The sequence below is a fragment of the Arvicola amphibius genome, chromosome 5 (assembly GCF_903992535.2).
Source record: "Arvicola amphibius chromosome 5, mArvAmp1.2, whole genome shotgun sequence".
In the NCBI taxonomy this organism is placed as follows: domain Eukaryota; kingdom Metazoa; phylum Chordata; class Mammalia; order Rodentia; family Cricetidae; genus Arvicola; species Arvicola amphibius.
Genome location: NC_052051.1, coordinates 42,424,589 through 42,440,630, shown reverse-complemented (window position 1 = coordinate 42,440,630; position 16,042 = coordinate 42,424,589).

The window sequence follows — 16,042 nt, the reverse complement described above, 5'->3', positions numbered from 1 at the left end:
CAAATAAAAATTCACCCCAGGCTCTTCCTTTATTTGAAAAAGAAGGAATCCTAGACTGGGGTAATGGGCCCCAAGCTCAGATTTGTTGATACAGAACTTGTGCCTCGAATCTGACTCTCACCCTTAATCTTCATGTTTGTCACGTGACATGGTGCCTTGAAAGGCTGGATTCAGTGTCCTCTCAAATTGGACTGCAATGTCCTCTACACTCAACCCTGAAAACACTAGGTGGTGGGTGCTACCTAACCTCCTATTCCGCAGTTTCTAATGCATTCATTCTTGCTGTGCCCAATCCAATGCCACTCGCCAGGAATGCATAATTTATTGGGGGTGGGGTTTTTGAAACTAGTAATCAAATAAGTGGCAATGCAACCATCTAAATTTCTGTCCCCAGTTCTTAGCTATTCAGTGTGTCTCGTGGATCTACTAGAAGCACAGATGTCCAGAACTCAAGGTCCGTCATTACTCAGTCACAACGTACACTTTAGCAAACCCTATCTTCCTCCTCATCCAGGTACTCCAACTCTGAGAAATCTACAGAACTGTTCTTATGGAAATGGACCCTCTCACTCTATCTGGGATGCTCAGGCAGCAAAAAAAATAAAAGGATTCCTGACAGACTCCTGAAGACACAGGGCCTTTCAGCGCTCGTTTCCTGCTGGATAACTCAGCAGATCTTTAAAACTGGAATGTGAAGCTAGGGTTCAGCCAAGGAGCTGGTGAGCGCTAATGGAGCAATCCGCTCTCCCCCGACAGCTTTTAGCGCTGACTTCTGGAATGTGTTTGATGAAAGGAAAGCAACTTCTTCAGAGGGAAGATACTGATTCAGCCCGGCTGAGGTTAAGACCCACGGGAACAATACCCCAATGTTATCAGGGTTCTGTGGGCCTCCAGCTCCACTCCCAACCTGACAACAGAAGGGAAAGCTTGTTTTGAAGGCCTTGCTGTCAGTTGTCAATATTATGAGTAGACGTGGGCCTTTCTTTTGCTGGGAGGGGATTGAGGTATCTGTTGAGTTCTTGCTTGGATTGAGAACTCCTTTATGGTTGCATTTTTTTTCCCCCTCACAAACCTGGAACCAGGAACACAATAGCTTATCTTCCACTACCTTCCCAGACCCTTGGGTTTATTAAATGACAAAATAAGAAGCAGAAGTTTCCCCTGCTTTACTACCATCAAATTTGAATGCCAGTGATGAATAAAGGATGAACAAGAAGATGGGGCATCTTTATCTAATGCTCTAGAGTGCCCAGGGTTTCAGGAAAATAATCCCACACCAATGACATCTCCATTAACCTAACCATTGGGAACCTCACACTGATCTTCCAGATAAACACTATTCCTCTTTATCATCATGGTCAAACAAGATTATTGGTGACTACTAATTAATTTTAATGCGAATTTCAAAATGTGGCAATGAAAGATTAGGTTGCCTCATGATCTTTGGGCATAAAATGGCAAAGGAAGATCTTCTGGCTGCATCAAAATGGGCACATTTAAGAGAAAGTTCTGCTGACAGTTTTTCATTTTATAGACAGACAGACAGACAGACAGGCACGCACGCACGCACGCGCGCGCGCACACACACCCACCCACCCACACACACACACACACCACCTACCTTTTGGGTTGCATTTCTGTGCTTAGATCAGTATCTGGGAGTTGGGTCCACTGACCGTCTGCCCCCACCCCAAGTTAGTCTTTTATTGGGTTTGGCAAGCCTTGCAAGGCAACTGTGGGCAGTTAGTAAACCCACCTGGAGCTTATAAAGATACTTGCTCCTTGATTAGCACTAACAAACTGAGCCAACCAACAGCCAAGGGCACTGAGTTTGTACACCTGGCCTGGAAGGACAACTTGATCAGAATGAATCAAAACTGACGTGATTTCAATGACTGCTATAAATAGATAAGACCTCGAGTGTGAAACTGGCCTGCTGGGCCCAGCAGAAAACCCCAGGAAAGACTTCAGCTCACCCAGGAACTCTGTGGGCTCTCCAAAGAGAGCTTGAGTTTTTCTGCTGCTTCCATAGACACTGTTTGCTTTACATCAGCTGCTCTCGGAGTTTGGCCATCCGAAGCTTTGTTTCCTCTGTGAAGATGGTTTATTTTTGTCTTTCTCGGACTCCATAGGTCCATGTGGCTCTGGGAAAGGTGAGGAGTCTACTGATAAACCAAGTCAGCAGAAGGGTGAGGCCCCTGTGAAAGGCAGACAAGAGACCGATGTTCAGGTTTCCACGCTGTGTCCCCCTCCCCGCCCCCCCGGGATGTGCTGGGGGCACAGACATGCCTTTATGCAAAAGAAGGCTTCCCCTTGAAGTGCACCTGATTACACTCACCCTGGATTCAAAGAGCCCCGTGCCATGTGAAAGGAAAATGTTCTATCATAAATCTGCAGAATCGGAAAAGGTCAAAGTCACTCTCCGTAATTAGCCTGCTGAAATACAGTGGCCGGCTTTTTGTTTAACCTTTTAAGAAAAGGGCTCTGGTCCCACATGTCCCAACAAGCAGCCTTTCATCAAGCACACCCTCAAAGCTCTCACCCCTCTTTCCTTCCTCTACCTGCAGTCCTGGTGGAACGTGCTGTCGCTCTGTTGCTTGAGTTCCCCCAACCTTAGCTGTATTTGTGTTCCTTCTCAGCATATTCTCTGCAGTGCTGCCTGCTTGAAAGGTTCACGGAAAGGCACCACTTTGGAGTAAACTGAGCTGTCTATAGGGAGACCCGGAGGTCTTAAATGCATCATTTTGGATACCCAGACAAATCTGTAGGCAAGCACCATGATTAGAATATATGTTGATTTAGCCAAGCTGGTTAAGCGATAGGCTTAGTAATTTAGCTTTTCTGCTACTGCTTTGAACTTCTTTGGGTAATTTAGTAGCTCTTAGCATTGTGGTTGTGTAGTGTGTCAGCACCACTGTAGGTGTAAAATACACATTGGATTTTGAAGACAGTAGAAAGAAAACCATGTTAAATATTGTTATTTTATGTTGAGTATGTGTTGAAATAATAATAGGATTATACTAGGATATACAAAAGACATCATTTAACTTGATTTCACATTCAGGGGAAGTGACAAGAGAATTAAAAGTTTTAAAAAATCACCCAACGGAAAATCAAAGCTAATTTTTCCCTGTCTCATCGCTGTAAGGACTATAAAAGCATATGAAATTACAGATGTGGCTTGCTTACTCTCTCTGCTGGAAGGAGCTAGGGCAGAAGGTCATTTGCCTGTCAGATATGTACAGAGAAAAAGGAGCAATAGATGAGATGTTCCTTTGAGTATCGCATGCTCTGCCATTGAATTTTGTCCTTCTTGGTGTTATTATATATAATGAATTATATTATATGTAATTATTCTACATCATATGTATTATATATAATATATTATACCATATATTATATATATGATATACTACACACACACACACACACACACACACATATATAATTAACTAATTCTTGACTTATTTTCCAAGTGTGTTGGAAGCTTCAAAAAAATAAACTACTCTCTCTCTCTCTTCCTCCTTCCCTTTCTTCCTTCTTTCCATCCTTCCATCCTTCATCCATCCCTCCCTTCTTTCTTCCCTTCTTTCCTTCCTTCCTCTCTTCCTTCCCTTCTTCCCCTGGCAAGTGTAGGGCACATGGTAGGGTTAATGAAATGCAGGGCAGTAATAGGACATTACCTGAATGGAGAGCTCAGGGCAAGGCTGAACATTAGAACTCAGGCTTAGCACTGGCTACTGAATCTCCCGACTTAATATGCTTGGTTTCCTTTGAGACAAATCCTGCCTAGTGAGTTGTAAGTAAAAGTAAAAGTCACTTCTGAGCTGAGCAATGTTTCCAGATTGCTCTTCCCTTCTCTTGCGACTGCAATCCTTGCTATAGAGATGGTTTCTGTAAGTTCGGGTCCCGAATGACCTGTGGATCTGCCGCCCAAGCAAGAAATACTCACTGTTTGCTTTCAGTGGCCGAAGATCAGGAACTCTTTGCCATGGCAACCCAACCTTGTTTCTGCTAAGAAAACATAATTATTTGATAATAAATTGGGTAGAAACCTGTAGCTCTTGCTCTGGAAATCTTACATTGTACAGATGTTTGTTCTTTACTAACTAAAAACAAAGAGGGTATTATTGCAATCTCTCGCATCAGCAGCGAGCTTCATTTACAATGTCAGAGCTAGAGCATCCGCGTTTAAAACATGAATTGAAATGATAACAACGGTAATGGGTTAAGAATGTCAATCAGATTACCCTGGGAAAGTTCTCCTTTGAGCAGAAGAGGTGACTCTAAATGAAGCCACCTTTAAAGGGCCGTACGGTCTCCTTGAGTGGCACTAATTGATACGTGTTGGATCACTTGACTCACTGTGTCACTATTTTTGACAACTAATTGTGCTCCCTGCTTTTCTTCATCGAGCTGACTTATCAAGCACAGAGCATGGAGGGGGGGGGGGTCTTGAAAAAGCATGCCTGAATGATGACCGCACTTGGGAGACAGGGATAAAAGGGGACTAATCCCGATGAAGTGACCCCCGGTAAAGACTGAAAAGATGCAAGGTAATGGAATCTACTCAACTGCCAGTAGAAACTGAGTCTCAAGCTTGGAGGCGACACAGCTGGCTTGGAGAAACTCCACCCTTCCTTTCTCAAACGCGGCCTTTTATGTCGTACTTCTAAATGAAACGTTTGTTACCTTTATGTATTTCAACTCCCATGCCGTCTCTCACCTTGCTGAATCATTTCCATTCTCAGCGCTGATTAACAGTGAAGAAGATAAATGAATCCTTTTGCTATACACTGGAATAGGGCACTACAGCTAATGAACCACATGTTTTAACACCGCTCTGCCTCTGGGATGCTCCAACTGGAGGCACCACGGAAACCCTATTGTCTTGGAAGGCTCTGGGAATGCTCAGTGTGTCACCAGACAGAAGTAGAGACCTTGTAGAAGCCGAACATAGTGTTAGTAGGACCACGAATGGACTCCCACTGTACACACAGCCATTTTCTGGCTGAAACATTAGCAAAGGTAAGGAGAGATGTGGGAGAGAGCCCGGGTTATTCTGGGAGCCACATCTCCAGCATGCTAAGTGGTCAGTGAATTAGTATCTTCCTTCCCTGGGTAGTATGCATCCAGCCCGTCTCAGAGCGGCCTCTTTAGAAGAGTTGGAGATCGAAACTCAGATACATGTGATTCCTGAAGGAGTGTTGGGGTGGGGAGAAAGGAGCGGGAGAGGCAGAGATTCGAGATGAGTAAGCACATGGTCTCCTGTGCTCCATCTTCAGGCCTGCCTGCGGGGCACACGGGGTCATGCATTGTAGCACAGCAACAGCTGGCCCATCATGTGAAGAAACTGCTTTTCCTTGTTCCTGACTCAGAGGGTTGTGATCCATGCACTGCCCTAAGAAGGGGGCAGAAACTGTCAGGTGCAGTGGCTCCTGACAAGTCGCAGCAACTCTGGAGAAGGCTGCACAGAGGTAGTAGGCATTAGCAGTGGCTGGAACGGGGGATGGTGAGGGCATGTGCCCAGGAAAGGGGATCTTGCCAGGGCACCCATGACCCCAGCACCCTGCTGATATTACTCTACCCGTGCTCATACTTCTCCAAGTGTCTGTGCTCCGGGCCTCCACATCGCATGTATTCTAACTTCGTATTTCGGCAGTCGAAAATGAAGTGCCTGCTGCCTCCATTGACAAAGAAGGGGTACACTTGCTGTTCCCCAAATGCCTCTTCCACCTTGGAGAATCCTGTGTCCTCTGTGTACATAAAAGGTTGGCCAATTTTCATTTCCTGGCCATAGATGACCTTTTATAGAGAAGACAGCAAGTCAAGAAGCAGTTCTGAAGGGAGAGGTGTCAGGATGCCTGCTGTGTGACAGTTCCCTGAGATAAACCTCCATCTTGGAAGGAAGCTCTTAAGATGCCCTATGTTCTACAGCAGTGGTCCTCAACCTTCCTAACGCTGTGCTCCTTTAATACAGTTCTTCATGTTGTGGTGACTCCCAGCCATAAAGCTATTTCCATTCCTACTTTATAAATGTAATTTTGCTACATTTATGAACAGTAATGTAAATATCTGATATGCCACCCCTGTGAAAGGGTTGTTTACTCACCAAGAGGACAAGACCCACAGGTTGAGAACCACTGTTCCAGCAGGAGGTGAAGCTTTCCATCCTGCAGGGAAACTCATTGAGCTCAGAAAGCAAACAACTGAAAGCCTTCAGGAAGTCTCTGAAACTGGCCAGATTTACTAGGATGATCCAAGACACCAGAAAAAGATGGAGACCAGACCAGCCACCTAGGAGACCCTCAATAAGCTGAGTTACCTGGAAAAGGCTTGGACCTATTAAAGCACCAGGAAGAAACAGAAATCAGCCAAGCTGCCACGAAGAGGCTCAGACCAACTGACCTAGGTGGGAGGGACACTCTTCATCCTGTGAACTGCCATTAGGTTTCATGTTTCCATGAAGAACAGCCCATGCTGGTGTGGGTTTCAGGCCATTTCTGCTCATGTAGGTAAACCCTAATCCATATCCCTGTAAGAAACCCAATGAAACCTGCCGCTAATGGATTGGACTTTGCTGATCTTACTTTGGTCTGCTGTTGGCTTTTTATCTGGGGTGAGTAGATGTTTGTCTACATACTACCAGAAATAGTGTCATATAACAATGTCAGATTGGATTAGTCACCCCGTCTGTAGAAAGCTGGGCACAGAGTCTCACCAGGGCTGTTGGGACACAGTGAGCATTCCTATCCACACTGACTTTCTAGAGGGCTTTGTCAGGTCCATACAGACTACAGAAAGTTTGGGGCTGCATGCTCAGAGTCCAGATGCTAAGAAACCCTGGCATCGCCAGGGACAGCTGTAGTCAGGGCGAATGCTGCCTGCGGAAGCAGTGAGGGCGAGGCATGGCCTCTTCTACCCTGCTAAGCCCAGATAGTGAGAGCAGCAAGCCATCCAGGCAGCCACAACTCTGTTTTGTTCATAGTGGTTGCAGATTTTTTTTTATTTGTTTTGTTTCTGCTTCTTAAGAATTTACTGTTGTCTTCCTATTCTTTTTAATCTCCTTTCTCTTATTCTGAGACCAGGTAGTACCGTAATGAGTACCCCCTCCCACTTCAGTCTTTCCCTAGACAGTGGTGTCAGTGATGGGGACTGTCTACATTACCCAGCCAGTGCGTGCCGAGTGCAAACGACCTTACAGAAAATGACAACCAGCCATCAGACTGAATGGCGGAGAGTCCAGAAGATGAGCAGCCTTCCTCGTCAAGAAAAACAATTGCAGCGGGGAGTCGACTCTGGACATAGGCAACTTGGGCTCCATTCAGACTCTGCTGCCAGCTGTGTGACTTTGAACCTCACCTTAGTAACCTCGCCATGTCTTCGTTTCCCCCAAAGTTTCCCTAACACTTGACTCTTCAGAGCTGAGGAGACACATTGTCTGAGGCAGAAGTGGTATAAGACGTCAGTGCCAACACAAATCCTAGTGAATGCTTTCAAACACAGAAGTAAAGATACAACCTTCATGGGCTCCTAAATGGAAAACATAACCACTCAGTGCAAAGAAATCAGAATTTTTAAAAAGTCTATACTAAAACCAGTCCACTGTGAGATGGCATCCATGGGATGCTAGGAGAATGTGAACCGTCCTTCCAACATTCCAGCCACAGAACACTACAGGCTTTCTTGAGCTAGCAAATAAACAAAGTATCGCAACGTTTAATCCCATCAGCCAATGAGAGACTGAACAGGAAACCATGAACCGGGGTCACCGCGATAAAGGGTTGCTGATGGTAAACATTCGTGTTATTTAATAGCAATAAAAACCAAGGAACCATTGAAGTCGCTGTTACAGAACAGAATGTAAGTGCCATAAAACTAAAATATAAAAAATAATATACACAATAAAACAAGGAATGCACATTTCCACATTCTCCCATCGGAACAGACAATAGATGCTATCTAGTGGCTGATGTTTGCACATTGTTCTCTCAAGCAATAGTTCAGGGACCATCGATTTGGTGAAGAAGCCTTTTATCCCCCTGAAGTTGAATCATTCCTTGCCTTTTCCCCTTCAACTCTGAAGTCAAGACAAATGGCAGATAATGATTTTGTTTTAAAATATCAACCTGATTCCCAACTCACACATACTGGTTATCGATCTCCTGTTTGTCTTTCTTTCTTTAGTTCAGTCGTCAGTCCTTCCCTCCTGCTTTCCCATCTGTATATAGACTTAGAAAGATGCCGCAATGAAGACCTTCCAAAGCAAGTAGCCATTGCTTCTGGGTGAAAAATGATCCTATGTAATTTCAGATTTTATTTTTAATGCTTTATTCCTTGAGTGAGTTGGTATGAATGTGCATCATTCTCATAAGAAAGCTATGATAATATCACTTTCCCACAAGAATAGGGCAGAAGAGATGAAGCACTCCTTTAGTCTTGGCTCTCAGGAGGCAGAGGCAGGCAGGTTATCTGTAAATTGGAGGCCAATCTGGTCTACATAATGAGTTTCAAGTCAGCCAGGGCTACATACTAAGATCTTGACTCAAAAAAAAAGGAGGAAGAGTAGAATGGGGAAGCTTAGGAAGCTCGTTGGCAATTGACAAACCAGACCTTTGAGATTATCTTCTCAGAACCTCCAGACCTTTAAGGTAGGCACTTTGAGGCAGTTCCTGCTTTTGTGTGTGATAGGTTAGCCTTCACCCAGCCTCCAAGCAGGTCCTTATTTCCCAGCAGCCCATGTTTCTGCCTTATACAACCAGTTTAGCCTCAAAAGTCAAGCATGTTGCACATTAACTCTTGATGTTGGGCATGTCTTTGCCTCTTGTTTCTTAAATACTATAGGAATATTCTTCCCAGAAGAGCGAAAACAGCTGGAAACACACCAAGCAGATCAGAAGCATTGGGAACTGCAATGAAGAGATTCCCATTATCCAGAGGGAGTATCTCACTCAACAGTCACACTGGCCCTCCTGCTAGAAGATGACACATAGAGCAAGATGCTTTGGAAAAGTTAGACACATGGTGTTTAGCTCAAACTTATCAATTTCAAGACATTACTCCGCTAACTCAAACCATGGTTTTTAAAGGTGCTGGGAAGAATACTCAATATGTCCATCTGAGTTGGAACCAGAGCTCTGGCTGCCATTTTCCAACCTCAGCTTACGAAGAGCAGCTTCTGTACTGTGGTTCAAGAGCTGTAGGAACACCGCCCCTAGCATAGGTATCATAATTTAAATTACACAGCCACGAAGAAGGGTGTTTTGGACCACTACTTCCTTCTAAAGTTTTGGGAAACCTTTTTCAACAAATGAAAGGCCAGCCAACCAACGAACACAGAGGAGGCAATGCCTATTGCCCACCTGGACACCTGAGAATACCTTAGACGCCTTGAATGGGTGCAGATTGTAGAAAACACCCCGAACAAGGTGGAGGGAAACAAGAAGCCTGGCATGATACTATGGCCGGCATTCCTTTGAACAGAGCTTGACATTTTCATTTCTGCTGGCCTGCCTGCCCCATCTATGATGGAGCTTCCTCCACTCCTCTGGTTATTGCATTTCTTTTCATAAAAATGCCTTGGATGTAGCAAGCAGGGCATCGTACTCAGGACAACAGTGCACTTTTGCCAAGATCCTAGAATCCTATGACATCAAAAAGCCTAGCCGCCACCTGCTTAAGGATGTTCTGTGAGATGGCCCCACCTACTCACTGTTTGATTAATAATCCTGTCTATTTCACTCCTTGATTTGTTTCCAGGGAACACGTGCCTTTGATCAGCGAGCACTGGGAGGGTCCAACCTGGCCGAGCCGTTCCCCTGGAGTAAAATGTGCAGCACTTCTTAACTCCCAGCTCCATTTAATTTATTGTTTGTTTTTGCTCAAGGAGGGCCTATTTTTACAGCTGAACAGGTTTGGAAGTTGATTTGGGGTGTTTCATTTCCTCACGTGAAGAGTTATAACGCAGAGGATGGTGACCAGCTGTTTCCACCTCCACCAAAGGGGACCGAGCTGCCATTACAGCAAAAGGGACCTGGGTTAGTGGCCAGGAGGAACTTCCTGAGAGCTGCTTGCTACCTTTCTGGAGAGCTCTGCAGGGTGACTGTCTTGTCTCTGAGGTGGTGCATGTGAGAGCAAGATTAATAGCACTAGACACATCGGAGTCCCTGTCCCTCGTCGTCGCATTGCTAGGTCTCTGTCGTCGATAACCATGAACCAAACCCGACACTTGCGGATCTGGGTAACTAAAGATGAGGCCTCTGGGTGTTTTTTTTTTTTTTTCCTTTCACATCATAGAAGTTTGTTTCCTGTCTATCTGATTTCCAAGTAAATGACTTAGAGGTGAAGGACAGGAGTGCCAGCTGTTAAATATTTAAAGTTCATTATTGTTGTTGTTGGCAAGTCAGTTATTATACAAAGCTTCTACTAAAACCAATCACATAAACTTGAACTATAAGGAACTATATTAAAAGCAAAATGATAAATATTCGTGGCTTTAATTCCCCCTAATTTCACCGTGTTTTGCTCCTGTGTGTGCCCCTTGTGCCTGCATCTGTTGTCTTGATCCATTTCTGGGTGTTACAACGTAATACTCGAGAGTGGAAAATACGTAAAGGACCGAAGTGAACTTTTCAAAGTTCTGGATCCAAGGTCGTCTCAGCACGCAGTTTCAGCAAGATGCTGTGTTGCCACATGATAAAGGCCGAAGGGGAGAGGAGGACTGGAAATCTTCACACAGCAGATCAGAGTCACCCAGGGAGGTGATTCCATGTTCTTGGGTGACAGAGCAGGCCAGAGTCTACTCCCACAGCTTCCAGTAGCCGCATCAGCTCTCCCTGGTGTCCCCATTTCCCGGCACCGTGCAATAGGGAGAGAGAGAGTCCAGCACATGGCTGTGAGAGACACTCAGAACACAGTAATGTCTGAGCGGTGAACCTGGTGTCCAACGTTAGAGCTGGGGAGCTCTTCCTAGCTCCACATCCAGTGACAGAGGCGCTAGAATGCAACCACTTATGGGGCAAGCAGTTGCACCTTAGAAACTCAGACTGTGAATCAGACTTTTCTCCAAGTCCAGCATCAAACATTTATCAGCACTCATGCATGGTGGAGGGCGGGGAGAGAATAACAGAAAACTATCACCCTGGTGACTATCGGGCCTTCCGAGTGCTGTCACAAATCCTCCTCACGACAAATAGTACAAACGGAGGCCTTTGGGAAAAGAAAGGCTTAATTTTCGTCTTCTCTTCCTTGCTTAGAAGCAGGTCTTACTCCTTGGCAGAGGCTGGCCTTGACTTTGCAGTCCTCCTGCCTGCCTGCTGAGTCCTATGTCTGTAAGTCTATGCTGTCGTACCTGCCTTTAGAATTGAAGGCCCAAAGCTGTTTGTTTTACCTTTGCGCTAATCAGCACAAAATGTAGACTGACGGTAGCTGTTCCAAGTCCTGTTTCTACTTCAGTACCCACCACCTGATCCAGCACCGTCCAGCAGAAAAACAGTGCAGGGAAAGGGTGCAACCTTCCTAGTAGATGAAGTAAGGCCAAAAGAAATGAGAGAAATGAATTTTAGTAATGTATTTATTCTACCTAATACCCTTCAAGGACTCTTCTTATTTTATCATATGATTGTCATCAAAATATTGCTGGAGTATTCTCTGTTTCCTTTCCATTTCTTTTTTTGGATGCTATTGTTTGAACTCTGCTGTGTATTGGACATTCACAGCCAATCTCAGGCTACATGTATTTCAAGTGCTCAACAGCTATTTGGCTATGTAATGGTTGCCATATTGGAAAGGGCTGCTCTATACTTTTGTGACTGTCAAGGCTGGGCTGAGGTCATGGTCATTTCCTTTGTGGTCTCCTGCATGCCCAGGTTGTGCAGGCAATGAACAGCGGGTTGATCTCATGTTAGTGTTAGATGAGGCACGGAGTTCAGTTCGTCTTTTGACTCACAGATACGTGCAGATATGGGGACGATTGAACTAGCAGATTATTGACTTTCTCTAGGTGACACATGGCTGTGCTGGGTGCTTTTTGACTGAATCCATTATCTGATTTCTGTACAAAACTTAGAGACTTGATGGATGAATTAGATTCCCAACTGTCACACCCCCAAGACCCTGTTATCTACCAATGGATTACTTTAGGCCAATTGCTCAAATCCTTGTATAAAAAAAAAAGAGAGAGAGAACTCTGCTGGGCGATGGTGGATCACACCTTTAATCCCAGCACTCAGAGAAGAAGAGGCAGGTGGGTCTCTATGAGTTCGAGGCCAGCCTGGTCTACAGAGTTAATTCCAGGACAGCCAAAGATACATAGAGAAACCTTGTCTCAAAAATGAAATAAAGAAAAGAAAAAGAAAAAAAGAAAGTAAGAAAGGAAAAAAGTGAGAACTCCTAGGCTGTTCATGTGTGTGCTCATTCTAAAACATATCACAGAAAACAGGATAGTGGTTGGAATCTCTTCAGTGTACAGTAAGTGTTTATTCATGTTTATAATATAATTAATTTGGGTAAAGAGACCACCCATCATGGAAGCAGGAGGAAACAACTGGGCAGTGTATTATCCAGCAGCTACACTGCCTGAAGGTCACCATGGTTACAGAAAGGGAAGCTATGAACTAGATTGCTGTCTTTTGAGTGCTTCGATAATAGTTTTCCTTTTTGTTTAAAGGGAAAATGGTGCTTTCTATTTCTAATATCACTATTCTAGTTAAAGTGGCGAATATATGCCTTTAATGAGAAAAATGTTGATGCCATGTATAATGACGTCATTTCACTCAAACTTCGGCAGTATGGGATTCCAAAAGATTTCAGAAAAAGACGACTACCCATTCTCTCCATTCCTCCTGCAAGGCCCTTTGAGGCACAAGCTCAAGAGCACAGAGGATTTCCACTGTGAACTGAGTCCTTCATGGGGGTGGGGGTAGAAAGAGGGACTAACAGAAGAAAAATGTGTCTGTCACCTATCTCTGTATGTTCATGTGTCTCTGCCACCTATCTAAGCACCTATCGTCTGTCCAGCTACCTGCTTATTTATCTGCATAGCACTTACCCCTCCCGGAGAGCGTTAGCATCTGGGAACTGATTTGTGTTTCTCGGTAGAACTCGCACATTGCTTTGTGGTATCTGTGTGGGCCATTCTTTATTTTTAGCACAAGCTTTGGCATGCTCCAAGGAGCCAGAGTACAGTTATGCTGTCCTTTCTTTAGAAGTTGGGATGGCATTTCCATTACCCAGAGGGTGCTGTAATTAATGAGAACAAATGCCACCGCAATAAAATTAGGGGCTGATACTTTTAGATGTTGTTAGTATTTTAATATCTTCTTTTTCTTCTAATGTATAGTTCAGCCTGGCCAGGGAATTATGGGAACATTATTTAATTTAACTGGGGAAAAAAAACGTGAGTTCCCACAGTACATTTAGCACTGCTTATGGGGCTTTTAGGGAAGGGTTTTTCAGCTGTAAATAATGCAGCCTTTCCATTAAGAACATTTAGATGTTGTTAGGTAAGACCAAACATGAAAGCATTGGAAGGCACTATTTAAAAAAATGAGTGATTATGTCCTCAAATTAATGATTGGTGTTTTTCCAAACTCTGTTTTGCTGTATAATAAACCAGCTTAAAACTCGTGGGCTTAAAATAGCAACCCTTTTATTGAGCTTCTGTATCGATAGGTTGTCTCTGTGATCCTCCTCGTTTTGGCCAGATTCCCTGCCGTTGCCAGCTTCTCCTTCAAGGCCTGTAGTTAGCTGGCAACTTGACTTCCAGTGGGTGGAGTGGATAATGACCTCATCCAACGCTCTGCAGTTGATAGGCTGGTTTATCTTTGTGGGGATTTGTTTCATTGGTTTTTCTTTGCTCTATGTGGTCTCTCATTCTCCAGCAGCCTGCCTTGGGTTTCTGCACACAATGGTCTAAGAATTCCGAAGCAATTAATTTGGACATTTTTCAAGATGTTGGCTATATCCCATTTGTTAGAGTCCCGATGTGTGACCAAGCCTCGAGCCATTGTGTGAGGGGATTGTGGACCAAGAGAGCTCTACAGGCTCCAAATGGCAAAATGAAAGACGAGGGCTTTCCTTGTTTTTAAGTCATGGATAATATTTGGGCTTCTTTGTTACTGCAACACAGCCTGACCCATTGTGACTGATGCAGTAGCTGAATCAGTCCCAGACGTTCAAAGCCAGCTCGACTGTCCTTCTTTGACATGGCTGCTGACTCTTCAGACGGCTGAACACTATGTCATTGGGCACACAACGACTCTTTGTATCTCTTTATAGGATGAAACTCTGAGATGCAAACGCAGGCGTTTGTGAGAGGGGTCCAGGTAAAAGAGCACAGGAAGCCAAGCTGGAGTGGCGATGGGGGACACGACTCTGAAGACAGGAAAGGCAAGGTGGGGTGATGTCTAGAAATGACCTTCGATCTCCGTGAGGATTCACAGAAAGGTTTCCTGGTGGCAAGGTGGTAACTGGGAGTGGTTATCTCGGAGCATCAGGTACTTTCCCTAGATGTGCCTTCCAATCCATTCTCCAAACCACCAGGAAGGAGACAAGCTAGGGTGTGCCATATCCTTTCCTCTAGGCGTATATTTATGTATGCTGCAGCAAAGTCCATCTCAGAGTGGATACCACACAGGGATGACAAAGGCACGGTTATTTATTTATGTTGGAGTTTATATGCGGATATGAGAGAACATACGTGTGGAAAAAGAAAAGCAGATAATTAAGCGGTTCATATTAGACAAAACATCAATAATATGTGGATGCAAAAATTAGAATTTCAAGAAAGCTGGGAGTGGTGGTGCATTCTGTTAATTGCAGAAATAGGGAGGGAGGCAGAGACAGGTGAACCTCTGTGAGTCTGAGGCCAGCATGGTCTACACAGTAAGTTTCAGGACAGCCAGAACTACAAAAGAGAGATCTTGTCTCAAAAAAGCAAAAGGAGAAGGAGAAGAAGGAAAAAGAGGAAGAGGAAAAGGAGGAGAAGTAGAATTTAAAATGAACACAATGGCCCGCCGACATGATCTGAATAATGGCAGGATGTGGTGGAGTGGACTGGAAGCAACACTTATGAAGAAAATTCACGTCTAATGTTCATGAACGATGGCAAATAAAAGATGTGTAATAAATTGGTAAAACCTAGAAGATGGTCTCTAGAGAGACAGCACTCACAGTTACTGGGAACTTGTTTATTGGAAACATGGATAGAGACTCCCACTCCAAAGCTACAGATCTGAAACTCTCAGAGAGAGGCCAAGCACCTGTATTTCAAAGACTCTCAGGTGATTCTGAGGAACCCAAGTTTGAATTTCTGATTTGTTATGATTGTGTATGTGTGTATGGACAACAGGGGAGGGGTTACACTTGCCACAGCATGCACGTGGAGGTCAGATGTCAATGTTTTGAACTCAGTTATCTTTCCACCTCAAGGTGGGCTCCAGGCATTAAGCCGAGGTTGGCAGGCTTGTGTCCTGCAGTTTGGATGAGAAATGTCTCTTGCTCTTCAGCTGGTGGTGCTGTTTGGCAACGTTATGGCATCTTTAGGAGCTGCAGCCTTGCTGAAGGAAGCATGTCACGGGAGGTGGCCTTCAAGGGTTTACAGCCCGGCCCACTCCATGCTCCCTTTCCTTTTGTCTCCCTGCCTTGATCGATTGTATCTCTGCCTGGAACTAAGCCAAAATGGACCTTTTCTTCCTTAAGTTGCTTTCGGGGTACAGCAATGGCAGAGATGCTAAAACACACAGGGAATGCCTTTACTCACTGAGCCAGGCGTTCAGATTTAAAGAGCACTGTTATTAAACAAAACAAAGCTATCTGATTGGGTTGAACTGAAGAGCAGGCATCCATCTAGAGTGAGAGTGTGCACCTCGACACTGGCAGCAACTATCTTGTTGCCTGTTGCTGTCCATTGCTAATTGTGTGGCATTCGGTGAGCTCCCGAAGCGCTGTTCCTCATCTCTAGTCTCACCTCCAGAGGGGAGGTGGATATTTACAGGGCTTTATGTTTGTATTTCCCAATTTGAGATGATATAACCAGGCTTTC